Genomic DNA, 22,302 nt, shown 5'->3' on the forward strand with positions numbered 1-22,302 from the left:
TTTGCAAAAAAAAGAAAATAAAACAGAATTTACAGTTTTAAGCCAAGAAGTATTATAAGGCAATACGAATAATAAGATAATAGTTTTTGAGCTTGTATAATGTTTAATTACATTTTGAATAAATGTAAACCTCAAATGTGTTCTTTACTATCTGGAGTCCATTATTGATATTTTTGCTTACTCTAGTAGACCCTAGAAAGGTTGACGGATATATCCGTCTGTACTCCAGAACATGTTAAATATAATTTTTATAGTTTTGGCGGAAAGCACATACATATGAGTAGTACACCTGCCCTATCACCCATATCTAACTCTCTATAATGTCTGGATAGTGTTTGATATCAATAATATATTAGTGTATGAATAGTTTAGTTCAGTTAATCCAGATTAATATAATGCACGTGGGCCGGGGACCGGCGACTCCGCTTAACCGCGACTGAAAGGCGGGAGGCGGGCGGGGGCGGCGAGGTGACGTCACGATGCCTCTATATAGTGACTGGTAGCGCCGCGACGCCGCCTCTAGTGCGCTGTTGGAGTGCGACGCAAACACTGGGACCGCCGCCGCTCTCCGCAGCCAGGTACGCGCTCTCTATGTACAAGCTAAGAACTAAGAACTATGTTACAAACAGTATCTTAGATCTCTAATGCTTTCTTATAATGCCTTAAAATGGTAAAAAATTAAGTTACGAAGTATATGCGAATATAAGATAAGAATACATTTATTTCATGGAAATTAACTTTTATAAGGGCAAAGTAAGAACTCTTCGTTGGTTAATATTACATATTTATTACGATTTATATTTATGTTTTAGTCTTATATGTATAGTCTGTTGATATTTCGACAATCCGTACTTAAATCACAACATCATTATTGTTTTAATTTTTAAAATATGACAAATTTTTACGCTAATATCGGCAGTGAAGGGCCCAGCAAGAAGACAACATTTATGTATAAATGATGTATTATTCATATTTATTTTTGTAAATGAAAACTAAAAATTATAAAATAATTTTGTTCAATTTAGATTTTTCCAGTTACTTGGTTTTTCTAAGTAAGGAATTAAATGAAAACTATGCTTTCATATGACAGAAAAGTATCTGCCTAAGAGTTAACAAGACGATGTTGTTTCCACGTAAAACATCTAGTGTAATACTTGAAAATCTATAAAAAAATAGAGTCGTTTATATAAACTCAAAAACGGTATATTACTTCATAAACTAAAATCTTTTATGTTTATGTCTAAACTAGTACATATTTTTACTAGTAAATTGAAAATAAAAATAAAATAATTTTGTTGAGTTCAGGTTTTTTAGTAAGGGTTTAAATGAAAACTCTGCTTTCAAACGACAGAAAAGCATGTGCCTAAAAGTTAACAAGGTGATGTTGTTTCCACATAAAGCATCTGGTGTAATACTTGAAAATCTATAAAAAAATAAAGTCGTTGATTTGTACGACTCGAAAACGATATATTAATTAATAAACTCAAATCTTATATCAATACTAGTACACATTTGTACTAGTAAATTGAAAATAGAAATTATAAAATAATTTTTTTGAGTTCAGGTTTTTTAGTAAGGGATGAGAAAACTCTGCTTTCAAACGACAGAAAAGCATGTGCCTAAAAGTTAACAAGGTGATGTTGTTTCCACATAAAAAATCTGGTGTAATACTTGAAAATCTATAAAAAAATAAAGTCGTTGATTTGTACGACTCAAAAAACGATGTATTACTTAATAAACTCAAATCTTATATTTATACTAGTGCATATTTGTACTAGTAAATTGAAACTAAAAATTATAACATAATTCTGTTGAATTTAGATTTTTCAGTAACTTGGTCTTTCTTAGTAAGGGATGAAATGAAAACTCTGCTTTCATACGACAGAAAAGTATCCAACCAACAATTTAAACAAGGTGATATTTTTTCCACATGAAACGTTTCCACACAGTAAACTAAACCATTACAGCATTTGGTGTAATTCTTGAAAATCTATTTTAAAAAAATAGAGTACAACTCAAAAACGATACATTACTTAATAAACTCAAATCTTTAAAATTAAAAAGCCCCTTTTAAAATTATCTGAGTACTTCTTCGTAGAAGTTTTATCTTCAGTTGAAAATAAAAATTCTAAAAAATCTTTAAAATGAAGAAATAATAAGAATCTAAAAATGTTTCAACATTATATGTTCATATTTGTGTATTCATATTTAAATATTCAAATTTGATATTCGCCATCACTACTTTGTATATTCTATTGTATATTGTACCATTCTGGGCAATCTTGAGTGCTGGTACAAGATCCTAAGATTGTGGCTGCGGCCCATAAACCTCCCTTCAGAGAGAAATTAAGATTATCTCGACATGAGAGGGTGGAATGGGAATAGAGTGTAGGATTTTAGACATCATGAAGGTAGAGAAGCAGCAGATCAAGGTTCAGGAACGAAGGTCTATTGTTTAAAGCCGGGCAGAACTGCCGTGCAAGCCCCGCGGCCGCTACATTGCAGGTCTGTACGAGATTTGAACGGTGTTCAACAGAACTTTCTTGAATAAAATATTTTATAATTTGTCTTTCTTTGGACCATTCTATACTGAAAGAGACATCATTTTGCTTCCGTTATAATGGTTACTGAATATGAAACTTGAGGAATCTACTCGTATTTTAACTTTTTATACTTTTATTTATAAAGAAAGATCTTCTTTCATATTTTTCAGTATGAATAAACTGGCGCTTACGGATAACCAGTAAATCCAAAAAAGGCGTCTGGAATAACCAGACGATGTTAGAAATTATATTAAAATCCATTATATACATACATTCTTAACTAGTTGTGATAATACTTTAGTTAAATCGATTTATGAATACTTTGGACTGGTAATGTTCCACATATACTAATAAAATTGGGAGGTAATATTAATAATGTGAACACTACTTAAACGGATAAATACTATTATGTAAACGAAGAGTTTTAAACGCATCATAAATCTTAAAACGCTAACGCTTAGGCCGAATTGAGTTACATACAGAATTTACCGAATCAAAGAATATCTGGAAAATTCTTAAACGAACATGTACGACTTTGATGGAGTTATTTTGTATTTATGTAAAATATTTTCTAATGACTCTTACATTATATTTTTTAGAAATTAATGAAATGAAGCAAACACATTTTTTTAAATATTTAATTACGAATAAGAGTATAAACCTGGTATTACCTACTGCACACTAACGATATGGTGAACTTTTATGGTGTCTAAGGTTCATATCATTATCTCTGTTGGTATTGTTGAGGTTTTCTTCTGCTGCAGTTGCAAAACTGGTTTTATAATCTACGCATTAACGATTTGGCGAACTGTCATGGTGTCTGAGGTTCATATCATCATCTCTGTTGGTATTGTTGAGATTTTCTTCTGCTGCAGATGCAAAACTGGTTTTATAATCTACGCATTAACGATGTGGCGAACTGTTATGATGTCTGAGGTTCATATCATCATCTCTGTTGGTATTGTTGAGATTTTCTTCTGCTGCAGATGCAAAACTGGTTTTATAATTTACGTACTAACGATGTGGCGAACTGTTATGGTGTCTGAGGTTCATATCATCATCTCTGTTGGTATTGTTGAGATTTTCTTCTGCTGCAGATGCAAAACTGGTTTTATAATTTATGCATTAACGATATGGCGAATTTGGAATTTATAAAAATGCAGTACAATAGTAAATTTCAATCGCGTTTGGATTATCTAAAAGAATGAATATATAATTTAAAATCTTGTTACTTTCACAGACTAGTGTGGAAAACTAAGGAGGCATATATTTATATTTTAAAGTACCATGTGAGTGTTGTTGATGTACATTAATGTATATTAAGTCAAACATGAGTTTACGTTGACCTTTATAATCCGATTGGGCTCGAGAGGAAATCTTACAATATCAATTCAAACCATGAGGACCTCTCAAGTAATTCTAGTATTTATAACTTGTTATATCTTTGGATACTTATTATTTATTATCAAATTTTTGTATACCTATTTTGTTACTTTATGTAGATTTTTCATCTGATTGTATTAATTTTATTTTCCGCTGTATTCTACCATCTATGTTTGTCTTTGTAAATTGGCTGCTGCCGTTGGAAATAAATAAATAAATAAATATACTAGTTTCCAGTAAAAATTGGAACTTAGCATTTTATATTCAACTCTTGAAGGAAATTTGGTACCGTGCCTAAATATATGAAATCTTCTAGACCAATCTTATTATGTGAGTGTACAGTAACATACAGTACTTAACCGTAACGGTTTATCAATTTCAATTTCTGCTAGTTCGAAACATTATGAAAATAAAAATACGTTATTCCCGAGTTTCTTATATACGACAATTTATTTTTTATCAGAGTATACTCTTTGTTAAAAGTCTGTTATTGACAACGGTAGGTTTTAAAGGATAATAGAATGTACAAGATGATAAATGTCTGAAATTGTATTATCCGGTCAGAGTATAGTTCGATCTAAAATATCTGTAATTTCGAAGATACAAGACTGATTGATAACAATTCAATCTGTGGGGCGAAACACGGGTTATGATGGTCGTTAAGTACATATGGTTCTAATCTTTCTCCATTTCTAATGACGTAGTTCCACATTTCATAAGAAACGTTATAGACGTTGTAAAATTATAACGCCACTTCGGCTCACATGTTTCCAATCATCAGCTGTTAGAGCGTATCAGATATCCTCGTTATAAATATACTGATATCGTGTTATAAGATATTTAGTGTTATAATGATAGTTTAGACTTTATACTACCTTATAGAACTCAAGCAGGCGATCCCCTGGACCTTGTGTCCCTGGTCTTAAAACTCTGCAGTAAAATATGATGGCTTAGTTATGGCTCAATATCAAATTTTATATGAAACAGTTATGGTATATTCCATTATTATCGAGAAGATTAGATATTATTTCAGTATTATCTGTAGTTCGTTGACAATTTGTTTAGTTAGAATTTTGTAGTTAAAGATGGAGGCTCAATCACAACTTACTATAACATTTTATGTGAAACAGTTAAGTGCTATTCCATTATCATTGAGAAGATTATATATATTATTTTATTATTATCTGTAGTTCGTCGATATTGTTTGGTTAGGATTCTGTAGTTAAACATGGAGGCTCAATCACAACTTACTATAACATTTTATGTGAAACAGTTAAGTGCTATTCCATTATCATTGAGAAGATTATATATATTATTTTATTATTATCTGTAGTTCGTCGATATTGTTTGGTTAGGATTCTGTAGTTAAACATGGAGGCTCAATCACAACTTACTATAACATTTTATGTGAAACAGTTAAGTGCTATTCCATTATCATTGAGAAGATTATATATATTATTTTATTATTATCTGTAGTTCGTCGATATTGTTTGGTTAGGATTCTGTAGTTAAACATGGAGGCTCAATCACAACTTACTATAACATTTTATGTGAAACAGTTAAGTGCTATTCCATTATCATTGAGAAGATTATAGATATTATTTTATTATTATCTGTAGTTCGTCGATATTGTTTGGTTAGGATTCTGTAGTTAAACATGGAGGCTCAATCACAACTTACTATAACATTTTATGTGAAACAGTTAAGTTTTATTCCATTATCATTGAGAAGATTATAGATATTATTTTATTATTATCTGTAGTTCGTCGATATTGTTTGGTTAGGATTCTGTAGTTAAAGATGGTGGCTCAATAATAACTTACTGTAACATTTTATATGTAACAGCTATGATTTATTCCATTATCATCGAGAAGGTTAGATATTATTTAATTATTATCTTTAGTTCTTGACACTTCGTTTCCTTAGGATTCTTTAGTTAAAGATGGTGGTGGCTCAATCATAACATACTGTAACATTTTATGTTTAACATAAATGTTTTATTTTATTCCATTATTTATATTATTTAAGAAACTATTAATTAGTTATATTGTTTGCCAATACTCAATATTGTTAGGATTTTACAAGGTCCAAGTCTTCATTTTATAACTTGATATAAAGTTTTATCCGTAACAATAGCAAGATATATTAAATATGTTAATTTAAACTTTAATTCCAGTATTAAACAGTCTATTTTATTTATTTCAGTGTGATCAGAATGTATGTTGTTCACAGTACACTACTTCGTTAAAATGCCGTATTTAAAGTTCATAACTTCATTATACTTGAAAACATTTTATATGTAACGTATATTTAATTAAACACTATCTAGTAAATATCAGTTATGGTCGTTTAATATTTCGTCCTAAATATGGAAAGATAATAAATAGTTTGGTTACATCTGTAGTTATAAGGAACAACTCACTCTTCCTACAATTTTAATGTAATAATAGAGTGTGATCACTACATATAAAAATAAAAAAGTATTACATTGAATACTCAAGAAAACATTGAAATAGAGTTTTAAAACTGTTTTCTCAAATAAAATTAAACACTATTAATAAAACAAACATTTTATTGATATGATTTGTAATTAGTTTTGAATTTTATGTATTCTGGGATGTTGTTATAAAATCTGACTCCTGCTTGAGACGGAAGTTTTCTGAATAAATGTTGTCTGTGTTGATGAGCTCTGGGAGATTTGGTCCTTTCGTGTGTTGCGATTGAGTAATCCCTTTTCTCAAATGAATTTTGAATGCATTATTGCTTCTAAAATATAAAAACAAGGCAAGAAGATCATAAGATCTTTGAAAGCAGATTTAGACGAGTCTCTCAACTGTAATGCTTTTAATGATTCGTGTAGACTTTGTCTGTGAGACGAACAGTCTTTGAAACTCATTTACAATACAACATTCCCAAACAGTAATACCGTATAGTAGGTCAGGATATATAACGCCATAATAATGAGGCACTGGTAAATGGATAAACAATTTTCCAATATTGTTTATTATTGCAAATAGGTTGAAGAGTTTATGTTTGACACTATGGACCGTATTCCATTCCCAAGTTTATGTATTTTTGAAAGGCGATATAATTTCGAAATTGTAGAATTGGGAACTGTAAGTTTTCTGTATAATTGGTGGTTAATAACATTGTTGCAGTTTGTTAAGGTTTCCGAAACAGATTTAGTCAACTTTAGTATAGGATTTTGAAGCATTTGTTGTATTTTCCATTACAGTGTGTTCCACTCTTTTAAAACATTCGTCTGTCCATAATAGCAATAGTATTACTTTTGCCAGCTTTCAAATAAAATACATATTTTTGTTTTAAACTCTACAGTGTAACCGTATCTATCTACCCAATCCAGCGGTTGGGTAGTGACGTTCAACCAATCGTGTACTGAGTTGTTCCAGTGCACCATCTTGCTGCCAAATGAAGTTCTGTGGTTCATCTTGTTCTGTATTGTATTGTAAGAATCGTGTACTGAGTTATTCCAGTGAAGCGGTGAACCATCTTGCTGCCAAATGAAGTTCTGTGGTTCATCTTGTTCACTATTGTATTGGAAGATTTGGCTTCATTTATACTTTTAGCAGTAGAATACATATCAGATCTAATTGCAATTTTCTTACTCTCATCTAAATTTTGAATGTTACTTTCTACATCTACTATCATATTTCATTATCATTCTTCCTTTTTAGATTAAAATTTAACCTTCATACAAAAGATTAATTTCTTTTTTGGAAAAGCTTTCTGATGACAAGTTACATGCAAGTTGTAATAATAATGATTGTACCGGAGTATAGTATATTACAGTATAACGATCTCAACTAAACCAGTAACTGAGTTTTTCCGGTACAAATTTGGTGGTATCAGTCAAACTATTCCGTCTTAGCCACAAGCCAAATTCCCGCGAGCTGTATCCTCAAGTATTAATATTGCGTTATACAGTAGTCATTATGCCGAGAACCTATTGTTAACATTAATATTAACATTTTGTACAATAATAATCGAAGTAACTGAGTTCTTACCTTTTTGTCTCGATTGTGTAAAGTTCAGTAATGAACTTGAAAAATCCTTGGTTTTATTTTATTCATTAGTGTCCCGGCTTAAAGCTAACATTTTTGGGGTTGTTTTAGGCGGGTTCGTGTTGAACATTGATCGCAGCATCATTTCGTGGTCGTCAAAATTCATGGGACTCATCCTTACTTCGCTGAGCCAAGAATCCCGAGCATCCGATTGTATGAAATTATTTTTGTTATGAAAAATATTTGGAACTTCGTTATTGATATAGAGTAAGTGTTCAGGGATATAGGACTTTTTTTAGGGGGTTGTGTAGTCTTTTAGTCATTCAAGTCATTCAGTGTGTAAGTAAGATGTTGAAAGTTACTACAAAAATGTCATTTCAGGCACTAGTATTCAAAGTGTAAAATAATAATGTTTCAAAATTATAATTTTGTTTACACCAATGTTTGTTGATTCTTCTCACAAAATATAAAACATAAAAAGTGCCTTTGTTTGTTTATTGTTCTTTCACGCGTAAAATATTCAACGGGTTTTACTGATATTGTGTATGGACATGCTTAGGGGCCTTGGTATGAATATAGGCATATTCTGATTTCGAAAATCCCACCCGGCTACACCCCTCTAGTCTTTAACATAGCACAAAATCCCATACAATGTATTGTACATTTGGGTACTTATGTATCCAACTCACTGTATATGTATCCCAAAGTCTCTAAGTTGTAAAATATAAATTGAAAGAGCCTATCGTGTTTAATTAACAGTCCTGTAAACATTGTTATAACAGCGCATATGTTTAATTAATTTAATAACTATTTTCAATTTCTTTACATTATAGTGTATCTAAGGAGAGGAATCCAATCATAATAGGAATAACAGCCACAGTAACCAAAAACAAGCCAACATAGCCAAGAGGTGAGGCTTAAAAGAGAGAGAAAAATCATTAGTGTTCGCGTCTTGGATTTTAGCGACTACATAAGTACTTATCTATCTTAGAAAATATCCTAAAACATAAGGTGATCAGAATTTGACACTGAAGACTCCTTTTGAAGTACTAGGCAAGGACTATGCTAGATAAAAGTTCGCTGGACTGTGCTTTTGAATTAATGCAACAATTCCAGCTGTAAATGTTGTAACACATTAAAAATATTGTTCAGTATATAAAATAACAAGCATGTAAATAGTGTCATTGTTAATGTACATTTAACTGTACATTGTTAGCAAGTATTAAGTATTAGTTCCTATATAACTTTTGTTATAAATTTAAAGACTGTTATAAAACCGATCTTAGATGTCTCTTGACAGAAGTAGGCTTCTCTGATCTGTGATATACATTTTCTTGATCGGCCAAGAAGTTAAAATCAACTACAGAACAACAAATATTAGAAATAAGTCAATTACGATAAATTTACACTTTTTGCCGTATTTTCTTGATCGTAGCAAGAAGGCGAACTCAACATTGGCGTCGGAAATATAATTCACTCAAACCAGAACTGATCACATAGGTCCAAAACCTACAAATTTGCCGCGGGTAACTGCTAGTAACATACAAATAAAAGTACTTATGGAAGTTTGAGATAACATCGAACCCTTGCAAGTAAATATGGTGTTCATCATTACTCTATTTGGTTACAATTCTATTGTAAAGTATGAGTTTTAATCGTAAAATAACAAACTGACTGCAAGTTAACATTTTATAGATGTTTGTATAAGGTAAAAACTAGTTATATCTTCAAATATTTCGAGATCATAGTTGTAATAGCTGGGATAACGAGCAGTTTAGATTTGTAATTTACATAATGCTTATTCTGAAAACTTATTTTATAAACTTGGTGGAGGTTATGTTTTAATAACAAGACTCAGCCAGGTTTGTAGCAGAGTGAGTTCACCGTGTCTCAGGTAGAAACAGACGGCTCAGTGACATGTCGTTATAAGCATATCAATCGCTATACGAGATTTGCTTCTTGTTACGTCGGATTGAACTGGTATCATGAGGATTTTAGATTTATTGTTTCGCAAAGTAATTCTACAAACATATCCAGAGGGGATGTCTAGTGACATGATGGTGTCTGCGAGATTTAGAGGAATAATTAACATAATAAACTGTTTCAGTTTTCGTCTCAAAATATGAGTAATGTAGTATAAAATTAGTGCTTTTAAATCATAATATAAATTCTGGTAACGTATTTAGTTATAATAATATATAACTCATTACATATATATAGAATAGAGAATAGAATAGAAAAGTGCTTTATTAAACCATTTGTTGTCTTTGGAACATGGTAAACATATTTACAAATATGAACTTTAATACTTAAATTAAACGCAGAAAATGTCTCTTGTTCCACAATGAGGTACCGCACATAAGCCATGGTCAATGACCGTCTGCTGGTTGGCTTAAGAAACAGTACCACGAATTATATACAGTATTCAACTTAAACTCAAAATCTATATGTATAAAATATTGTATATAACATAATAAACTTAACATAAATAATAACAATAAGCAAATAACATAAATTAGTGCCGTGATGAAAATAACAAATAAAAGTATACTTTACGTCTTATTATTTAAAGCTAATTATGAAAATTAATCAGAGATAGATAAATTCAAGCAACATATAAAATATACAATTTTACACAAACACATAATATTCACTTGCTTATACTTCTCGTAAACATCTATATACTATAATAAATTATGCAATAAAATGCAAATTTTTCCGTTTATTAACTATTTATTTTAGAAATTAAAAGTTAAATTCGTACATTAAACCCCAACGGTTTACATATATATTGAATAAACCAATATGTACATTTAAAAATACAGTCATGTTTGTATACTTTGAAACGACACTTTAAATTAATTCTTTAACCTTCATGAAGAGTATATTATTAAATTTATGACAATTTACTTCATTGAGTGAAAAGAAATCATCATCCTACATCATTTCTAACCCGATTACCTTATTAACAAACAATTACCTCGTTCCAGACACAAGCTTAAAAATTAAGACATTCTCGTAAATAAATGTTATTGCTATAATTTTAATCTCATGTTATATAAGATTAAGTTTGTATTTGAATCAGTCTATTGCGGAAAAGGTTTGATTATACAGTTTAATGTGCAAGAATTGAAGAGTCTGTTTGGGCGAATGTTGAGTTTAGCTCCTCTTATGTGCAGGATCTGAAATCTGATGCTGTCGCAGACTTGACTCCTGATATCTGGAGTCATGTTCGTCTGAAGGGATCCAAAAATAGTCGGCGACGAAGAAGTTTGCATCGTTTCGACATCAGATATACCTGAATTGATCAGACAATGAGAATAACCTCACCTCATAACCTGGATTGCACTACATTTTAGTCTAGCTGTGTCTGATGTCAAAAAGATGCAAGCTTCTTCGTCGTCGACTATTTTTGGATCCCTTCAGACGAACATGACTCCAGATATCAGGAGTCAAGTCTGCGATAGCATCAGATTTTAGATTTTGCACATTAGAGTAAGGTGAACTGGAGCTGAACTTAACATTCGCATTGAATCAAACCTTCCCACTACAGCTGCGTTATGTGCAGTTTATATTTTTTTTAATGCTATAAGAAATTCTATATAGTATATAATAATTTAATAAAGTATTTTGTTCTGGCTTTTATCAAGCATTACCTAATAAAACCTAGCATAAATACTCGTAATTTACCAAATGTAATGGAAAACTTGAATAATCCAGTTTGTCGACGCGACGCGACGGGTGTTTGTAGCTAGCTATTAAAGCTAAACTGATATTTACAATGAAACAATTATATTGTAAGTAATAAAACTAAAACATTACTTTTTAAGTCGAAATTTTCCTGAAAACTATAGAGGTTTTATTATTTATTGATAATTTTCCCGAGAGTTTTTAGTTTACACTGTTTCTCAGGACCAAGAAGTTAGAATGGATAAATACTGAGAATACACGGTTTAGCCACTCAATAGTACCTGTTAAGTAAAAGCTAATACTAAGCAGTGCTGTAGGTTTAGTTGTGCCATCATGAAACTCGCGTTGAAGGAAAGGGTCTCTCAAGTAAATGTCTTCTATAAATCTGGTAAACTACTTTGGTAACCAACAATTGTTATGTACAAGATAATCATTATATTCCTCGATCTTTATAAATCATTCAACTGCGTGGACCTAGCGACAGTGTTGCAGTGGAGAAATGTACCATTCGTGGAAGGACCTCATCATGGCTACAGGAAAGGATCAAAGAGTGCATATCTTTTGTCAGCAAATTAAAAAAAGATTTACGGAGTCCCTCAGGGATCTATCATGGAACCAAAGTTTACTCTATTTTCAAAAATGTGAACTCGTCTATTCAATTTAATTCAACATATGGATTCACTATGTATAACTGTGCGGCTCCGTAAAAGTAGAAATTAACTTCTTTGTTACAGTAGATTCTTACATTCAGTTATTTTCATTAATCAATCTGAACATAAAAAAATCAAAATGAATTAGAATCCTTGGCTAATGTATAATAAGCGGCCACCAACTTAATCGGATGATGATTATCGATTTTAAATATCGTTATTATCGAATACGGCATTTGACCTATAGATGTTCATAATTATCATTCCTAGCTTTATTTAGACTAGTGACGTCATTACCAGCAGGTGTTATTTCGTTTATATTGAAGAAGGCTAGTGACAACGACAAGATGGCTATTAGTATGCAAATATTAGCTCAAACTGTTTTAATTAGTACTAAACAGTGTTTTAAATGGTTGCAAGAAAAGGAGCTCGCTCCTTGAAATCCGCGGTGTCCAGTTTGTTATGACAAGATGAAAACCAAGATTAAAGGTGAGAATCAGATAGTGTTTCGCTGGAAGAAAAGTCAGAACAAACATGATGTGGCTATAATTCGCTAGAGAAAACTTGTTTTGAACATTCAAAGTTTGGTATTGTTAGCATAATACAAATCATTTACTATTTTAGGTGGAAACAAACAACTTATGACTTTTTGGTAAATGAGTATAGTTTTAAACGGTATAACTACATGCAGAAAGACAATTCTAGATTGGCTCTCTTGTTGTAGAGAGGTATTTTTGTTTGATTGGGCGAAAAATTTGAAAAAGAAGAATTATTGGATGGCGAAGGAGTGGTAGTTGAAATTGACGAAGCAAAGATTGGAAAAAGAAAATATAATCGTGGAAGACTGGTAGAAGGTAAATTGGTAATAGGCATGATGGAAATAAACACGGACGTAGACATTTATAAAAGGGAGAGAAGAGGTGTAGATTCCGTTTAGAGATTTTCCCAGAAAATAAACGCCATCCTGAATCACTAATCCCATTAATTGTTAAGCATGTTAAACCTTAAACAACAATCGTTACTGATTTATGGAAGGCTTATTTTGGACTGAAACACAAGGTTATGATCATTTTACTGTTGACCGCAGTGCAAACTTTATAGATCCTTTGACTTCTGCAAACACGCAATCAATTGAATCAAATTGGAGAGCCACTAAGAAATTTTTAAAAACTGGTCCCAGAAGTGAGTGCATTGTTGATCATCGTGCAGAATTTATGTATAGACGTGAAATGATGATTATTGGAGGTGATCCCATTCGAGTATTTTTAAATGCTATAAAACATGCGTTTCCTGTTAAGTAATAATACTACGTGGTTCAAGAGTACTTTTAATACTGTTCAGTTATTTCATACAGAACCCAAATTAATTTCTTTTACTTATACAAATACAGTTTCTTTATATTAACGTTTTTAAAACCTAAAACTTCGTTTAATTTGGCATAATCGTTTCAAATTTTATTCAAAGTAAAATCGTGTATTATAATAAATTCCAAATTAAAATCATGTTTTTCGTAATTGACTAATGGCGGCAAGTGAGGTAAGTGCCTTGTTTATTTCTCAACCAGCGGCGTTTATCCCTAAATGAAATATTTAAGGTAAGTAAATGTAATTGTTCAATTGTAATTATATTCATTGTATATTATATTTTAATTTGTAAAGTATATATATATACAATAATGTAAATTGTAGATTATATTAATTAATATTTATACAGTCATGTCTAATATTGAAAACTAGAAAAACCATATGGTTCTTTGAAACGTCTATTACGTCATTTGGTCGGACATCTTGCTTTCAGTCCTTTAGATGGCCATGTAAATCGATGATTGCAATATGCAGTATTTCATCATCTGATTGTGTTGGTGGCTGCTTATTATACTGCAGTGGAATCCTTTTTTTTATTCGAACGTATTCGAGGACCTGGTGGATTATAGATGACCTCCTGGATGAGAGCGATTCTACCAATTTCGTAGACACGAACCTTGACCTATGTGTTACAAAAGACAATCATGCTAAAAGTGTTTGTGTGAGATTTGCTTCCAGAATGTTTGCCATTCCCAGTCTAGTTGGTCATTGATCGCCCGAAATCCTTACAATAGCTTATTGTGGCCTTGTGTACCCATACAAGGCTTACGGAATAAGTCTTTGTGGTAGTAATAAATCGAAAAAACTGAACAAATCTTTTGTCTTCGAAAAAAAGGTAGCGATCACTATTGCAAAATAAAATAGAGAGGAGCCGTGCAGGGAAGCCTTTGTACAGCTCTTGGCCTGAGGTGGTAGTTTTCTGTTGATCAAAGTGTCATTTGACTCAAAGGACACAAATGTCTGTCAATACGACACTAGAGGCGGGGACAATTACGGTGGCCAATCACTCAGAACGGTAGCATTAAGCATTTGAGCATTGAAGCATATCTCAGATGTTCAGCTACGTTCAATGATAGTGGTAAAAAAGTACCAATATAAATTAACTCTACGCTTCTCTAAAACATTTACTGTTGTCAAACATGTACACTTCTCTCGGGAAGTGTATGGGGAGTGGTTGGGATAGTGAGTAGTTGTCAGACCTATACGAGTTGAAAGAGTTGAAAAATATTCATGGAGAGTTTACGAGAACGAATGAACGAGTATTATTGTAAGTTTAATTGATGATGTACGGCCAATTAGGTTGTCGCTTTTAGTGAGAATTTAGGCTAATATGACGCGACGTTCGCTTTCAAAATTATCGTCGAACGGTTATAAAGCAATAACGCCTGGTTTTATATTACTCGATTTTAATCATATTTTAAGTTTACTCTTCATTCGACTCGACATTTTATGTCCCAGTTTCTGTTCATATCTGAATACAGTTGATATTTACGGTTAAGATCGATTTGGTTGGTATTTAAATAGTTTGAACATACCTTTAGTCAGTAATCCAATACACATAAGTCATCACATAAGTATCTCATATGTTTCTTTTTAACTTACATTAAAAACAAAAAAAACCAATATTTTTATTGTTTTGTGAGGCCTTTCGATAGCGAGGCTATCTTCTTCAGACACATCACAAAAGTTTTTTTATGTTTTTAATGTAAGTTAAAAAAGTAACCAATATAAGTTCCATCTACAGAATCTCATATGTTATTTATTATTCTAAGTTTAGATGTTGCTTTATATTCAATATTCACACGCACAACTGTATTGTTATTTTTAGACTTTATTGTTATTATTGCCATCAGCTTTTGCACAAATTTGTGTAAAATGGTGTTCACCCTGTAATAATTAAACAATAATAATAACACAGTTTGCTTTTGCCTTTTCCGACCTTAAAACATTGTGATTTTGAAAGCAGTACAAAATTATTCAAATAATTTATCTTTGGGTGTTTTCCTAATCTAAATAAAAACAAAAGGGGGAACATATACTACAGACACATACGCGAATAAACGGACACGGACACATTTGAAAAAAAAAAAAACGTTCCGAAGAACCTAGCAGTCTACCGATACAGCTCGATGGAATAAAAGCTAAAAAAAGCCAGTACGTTCGCGCAACATCTTGTAGACTGTGCCCACGCAGTATGAATACGGACTGCAAATGTTACGCGTACGTTTGAAGCGTAAGGAAATTAGACGCACTGGAAACATTTGAAATATGCAGCCTGAGATATAAAAGCGATAAAACAACAAAATATGAGCTGAATGTGAAACTCAGTCTTGGTCTCTGTATACAAGGGAAGAAAGACGAATCTCAATCAACTAACCCTTACTTAGCTGATGATGAGTCACACTGCATAGGCTGACTATCCAGAAGTTAATATTCTAAAGTTTTGTTGGGATTGTGCCAATACTCATCAGTGGCTTTAACGCTCGAGAGCTCTTATAAACTCGGGAAACTTTTATAACTTTCTCACAAAGATTCCTATTTCAACCATGAATCTTGATTATTACATACAAACATGTTCTATTAAGTAGGTTTTAATTAATTCAGTTACAAATTTCGTTTATTAGATACAAACATTTTCTGCTTGATTAATTCAATCACGAATTTCGTTTATTATATACAAACATGTTCATTTTTATTAGGTTTAATTAATTTCATCACGAATCTTGATCATTAGATACAAACATGTTCTGTTTAAGTCGGTTTAATTAATTTCGTCATGAATCTTGATCATTAAATACAAACATGTTCAGTTTAAGTAGGTTGAATTAATTTCGTCACGACTTGATCATTAAATACAAACTTGTTCTGTTTAAGTAGGTTGAATTAATTCAGTTATGAATGTTGATCATTAGATACTAAAATGATTATATAAATATTATTAGAGTGTATAAACATTTGAATAAATAACATTTAGTGAATATTAGTGTTGTTGTAAAACACTAACAATAACACTAGAATCCTTAATTTTCAAGGAGTCTAGGATTATTAAGAGCATTATAGTTTACGGTTAAAGAATTATTAATTGTATTTCCCACATGAAAATGGGATTTTGTAGTACCAGCGACTGAGATTAAATAAAATACAAGATTTTATTTAAATTCATCCACTTAAACAATTAATAGGATACTTTTTCAATGTGTAAATGTAATCCGTATCTCAGGAACTGAAATAAACTGTACAGATGATATATCAGATACCATACTAAACTTGACAATGCAGTGTAATTGTCCTCGTTTAGTTTTGTACGGATAAAAATAACTTACAATTGTAATTTTTAATTTTATTCAACAGATTTGCATGGATCTTATCTTATAAACACGGATAAGATACGTATAGTGAAATGGGTTAATAAGTAAATCTCTATGGCCGGTCCCCAGGCACTGCGCTTGGACCGTACCTGCTGTTAACAGTTTCATCTCAAATATAAATAATACAATATATAATAAATACAATAAAATACAAGATTTTATTTCAATTCATCCACTTAAAAAAGTACTAGGATACTTTTCCAATGTGAGTAAATGTAATCCGTATATCAGGAACTGAAATAAACTGTATAGAGGAAACATCGGAAATCATACTAAACTTGATAATACAGTATAATAAATTGTTCTCCTTTTGTACGGATAAAAATAACTTATAATTGTAAATTTTTAATTTTATTTAAAAGATATGCATGGATTTATCTTGGCAGCAATAGACGTAAAAGATTATTGGCTGAGCGTTAGCGAAGCATATCACTCGAGAATCAGAAAAAATTTAATTTCTGTCTGTCTATCAATATCTCAAAAACGAATTGACCTCTACACTTGAAATTGTGCATGAAGCTTAATTTCCACAAAACCACTTGATGATGGTGCATGTCACTCCATGCGATTTGGCTGAGCGTTAGTGAACATTTTTACATTGAAATTATGGTAACCATGATGGCAACGGGAATATAGTAAATTTCTAAACCAACAAAGTAAATTCAATGAGATTTTAACATGTGAATCGTAGCCTTAATATTTCAACATGTGCACTTCATTTGATGCAGAATGGTTTTGTATAATTTTATTAGATGAACACTAATATGATACCCAATTTAATGAAACAAATGTTAAGGTATCATGTGGCAAGACATCTGGAGCAAATTTTATTTTTAGACTTAAAAGTTTTCTTGAACCTTCATTTCTAGATGAACAATAGTCTTCAGTTGTGATGGATTTCCAACCATGGAATTTAGCTGAGCGTTGTCCGGGGATGTACAAAATGTCAACGATGAAATAAGTTACAGACTTGAAATTTTCCATTCAACTTCACTGAAGCCTGTTACGCAAAATTGAATGTAGAGTACTTCTACCTTGTTTTTAATGCGATTGAATATCGATTTACATCGGATAAGGTTTATTGAATTATTTTTATACGTAAAGACTATAATTAGTATATTGAAATAAGTTAGTAAGTGTTAATCTCCATGGCCGGTCCCCAGGCACTGCGCTAGGACGGTCCCTGCTGTTAACAGTTTCATCTCAAATATAAACTCACTGATTGGTTCTTTTTGGACAAAAATTGCCAATCATTTTTGTAGAGGTTTAATCCTGATGTACGAATTGAAGTTGATGTCGCAAGTGGAAAGCTGTTCCCACTCGACACTGGACAGGATGTTACCATCGTTTATTGCTTATTGACGCACTATAAAAATGTAACCTTTAGTAATACATTGATTATTAGTAAATGTTATAATATTAATGTTAAATAATATTTTTAACTTAAGGAAAGTCATTACCTGAAGTCTTGTTTTTCAACTTATAAAGTTGTAATTTATTTGTGAAAGAAAATAATATTACGATTCCCTTAATAATTTAACCTTTTACTTATTTCAATAATTTTATTAATTATATCTTATAGATGCACTCTATTATATTACATATTTAATTTACAGTTATACATCGAAAATCCATGTAAAAAAACAACATTTTTATCCGCGTCATGTTTATTCAACTTCTAGTTATCATTTTCTTAAATTATATATGCAATATCTTCTGAAATCTTAGCCATACACAGACAGTATCATAACGAACACCAGTCATTCGGTTCACAACTAGTCATTGCTAGTTCGGTTCACAATTAGTTATTATTAATTCGGTTCACAACTAGTCATTTGTTAATCAGGTTCACAACTAGTCATTGTTATACAGGTTCACAACTAGCCATTGTTAATCAGGTTCACAACTAGTCATTGTTATACAGGTTCACAACTAGTCATTATTAATTCGGTTGACAACTAGTCATTATTAATCAGGTTCACAACTAGTCATTATAATTTCGGTTCACAACTAGTCATTGTTAATTCAATTAACTTCTTGTGATATTTCACCCTCGCTGTGGAGAGCAATCTTCAGTCAACAGATGTTAAACATAAATTGCCAATAATAATCATACATCTGTACAGAGGAGTTGAAGGGGAGGAGCTTTGTAGTGATTGGCTGAAGCTTAACCAACAACCGACCAGTTATGATCAATAAGCGTTCCATATTACAGGTTATTAATTTTTAGACAATATCATGCTGCATTCTTTGTTGAAGTTATTTTCGTTCTTGATTATTTCTAGTGCCTCTAATTTAACTTGGATACAAGTGTAGGATTTTCGCAAGTACTTTTGCTTTGTCATAAAACTGTTCTTTCTGGAGTAGCCACGCTCGTTTCGCCTGTGTTTAATTTGTTCACTCACTGGTGTGGATATTAACATTTGGTCTCATCAATGTCTGAACGACAGCTGCATAATATTTCGTTTACTCCCGGCATACACAATGGAATTTTAGCCTTCACTGATCTCAAACATCTCTGAAACTTTTGTGTTGACTTGAATACTGGTTTGATATTGTGTATCTTCAATGTCTAAGCCAAAGCTACATGGGATTTCATTGACTCCCATTGACACATTGGAATCTTGTTCTTCATTGACCTCAAACATGACCTTAAATTTTTTGCTGACTTGAATGTTACTCTGATATTGTGTATATTCAATATCATCCCTACTTTATCGGTCATCGCTTAGATGTAAGAAATAGAAGCTATTTTTGTACGTTCTTCGTTTTGACTTTTTTAATGTGGCAAATGTTTCTATTCTATTATTCTGTCCATCTTATTTGTGAATCGCTTTTATTGAGCAATGTTTTTAATACTCGAACTTCTGTGCTGATTGATGATGGGAAACGGAGTTCAGATATCTCTTAGTTTGTGTTGGGTTTTCTTACAAGGAAAAGAATAAATAGTTTCCTACTTCAGCAAAGATAAACTGACAAGAAAGCATCGGACATCTTCCAATTCATAAAAACAAAGGAATCCTTTCCAAAATGACGTTATAAGAGTATCGGTGAAGAATGTTTATTATTAACTGAACGACAAGGTTTACAAGCTATCTTCATCCACCAATCACAATCATTTTACTCTTTCGATTATAGATTGTTTATTTTATACAGCTGATTTTTCTCATGTAGGGTGATTAAAATGTTTATGTCAATGATGTTAACGTGTTGGAATTCTGACCATCGTATTGAATCTTTACAACACTCCCTTTAAATGACCTTATTAATAATTATAATTATAGTTACACGTTTTAATGTAAAATCAAACTACCTTAGGCAAACATAGCTTTTTCAACTGACATGTGCACCTGCTTACAGCGGTAATACAATGAACTGTATAAGTGTATGCTAAACATTATAGTCCACGAACACAATAAGGTCTTTAAAAGTTAAGTAACAGTCATAAACAATGCTGTAGCCAATTATCTGTAACGTGTGCGACGGCAAAACGACAGTACCACAAGTTAACCTAATCAGGGAAAGTTCATACACTAATAACTCAACATTACATAACAAACTTCAGGCTAGAACCTTTTTGGCATTTTTTTACAAATTGTCAAATATACTGGTAAACTCATTTTACTCTTTATGTGCTTCCTTAACCATATGCCGCATCGAAAATTTCATTAACACTTTTTCAATCTTTTAATTTTATGTAGATTAAGTTTTTATTCTGTAATGTATGCTATAAACCTTATGTAACCTAGCAAGGAGAGTTTATTCAATGTAAATGTTGAGTTTAGCTCCAGTTCACCTTCCTCTTAGTGAATGCACTCGATTGTGCTTCTAATTTCATTTTATTTTGCATTTTGACAACAATAAGTTGTATCGCAACACCAGGTATTAAGAGTTGAAATTATAATTTCATAGTTACAAGCACACATACGATCATTCAGTTAGATACACCAGATCCGTAATTTGGCTGATTTTAGACCAATATCAATTAGTTACCCAGCAACTATCCATAACCTCATCTACCGAGTAAAACGCACTCGCTACCAGATGGCGCTTCAATCGAACTAGATGTGATTTTGAATACATATTACAAATGTATATATCGTTCTCTGATGACTCAATGAGAATACTTATTCACCTGGATTTTGTAGTCTGGGTGTCTCTTATGTCGAAAAGAGTTCGCTTTGAAGTTCTTTGTCACCGACTTTCTCTGGATATCTTCAGACGAACATGGCTCCAGATTATAGGACGCAAGTCTGTGATGGCGTCAGATTCGTCAGAAGCTGATTGAGGGGAACTCAAAATTCACATTAAATCCCATGGAGAAATTTGTAAACAATTGTTTAAACTTACCCTTGTAACCTTCTTACAGTCCCTCTTACAAAAACTGAACACTTTTAATGTAGTGCTAAGTTTATTTCTGCTTTCAAGTTAAGCAATAAAATAATAAGACCTAAAGAAGCGGCCATAACGAGTAATACATTCTCAGAATTCAGAAAGATAACCACCAGTATTTAAAATTAACTAATATATATGACTATTTCATTGTATAACTGTATATATATATATATATTTATATATATATATATATATATATATATATATATATATATATAGAATAAATATATATATATACAGTTATACAATGAAATAGTCATGTACAATACTTTATTCAATGCATCGGAACCACACGTTTCGCTTCACAATCCGTTTTGAACCAGGTTCAGTAGGGATGAGTCTCTATAATCGGTTAGATATAACGTACTATACTATTGTAGAAATATACAGTTATACATTGACTATTGTGTAAGGGGGTTTTAGGCTACTATTGAATTTACAGCACCGCTTGCATGTTGGCATTAAGCATGGCTTTTCCATTGTGTTAAATATAAACTCAACCGACGATTTACCTCTTAACTTTCTCATATTGAAGGATTTACAGGAGAGAGCTCAGGCTCTACAGGGCACAACAAAAACTATTCAAAAGATCCTCAGACTCATCTCAGCCAGTCACCTTTGTTTTTAAGTTTATTCCTTACTTGTTTACTCCTGATTTAGCCATGCATGCTAATGTGTCTCAAGTAACTTAAGTGTCCCATTCTTATTCCTAAATTCAACGACGTACAAGGCCTCGTTGCTAAATTGTAAAAGACAGCAACGAAGCATGAAAGCAACAATATAGTATGTCTCTATTCAATTAAAACTCGGTGGATTACATTGTTTGTAGCACTAAAACTATTAGAGTATGTCTGTATTCAATCAAAACCCAGTGTATTACAAAGTTT

The 22,302-nt window shown here is 31.7% G+C and overlaps 1 protein-coding gene across 2 annotated transcripts in view; it reads left to right on the forward strand.

Moving 5' to 3' along the window:
- The first annotated feature begins 505 nt into the window (after positions 1-505).
- Positions 506-22,302, forward strand: part of LOC124358003 (allatostatin-A) — a 115,280-nt gene continuing 93,483 nt past the window's right edge. For both annotated transcript variants that reach the window (XM_046810212.1, XM_046810213.1), the window contains exon 1: positions 506-578. The gene's annotated coding sequence lies outside the window, so the exon portion shown is untranslated. The remainder of the gene's footprint in view (positions 579-22,302) is intronic.

This window comes from Homalodisca vitripennis, chromosome 3 (assembly GCF_021130785.1).
Source record: "Homalodisca vitripennis isolate AUS2020 chromosome 3, UT_GWSS_2.1, whole genome shotgun sequence".
In the NCBI taxonomy this organism is placed as follows: domain Eukaryota; kingdom Metazoa; phylum Arthropoda; class Insecta; order Hemiptera; family Cicadellidae; genus Homalodisca; species Homalodisca vitripennis.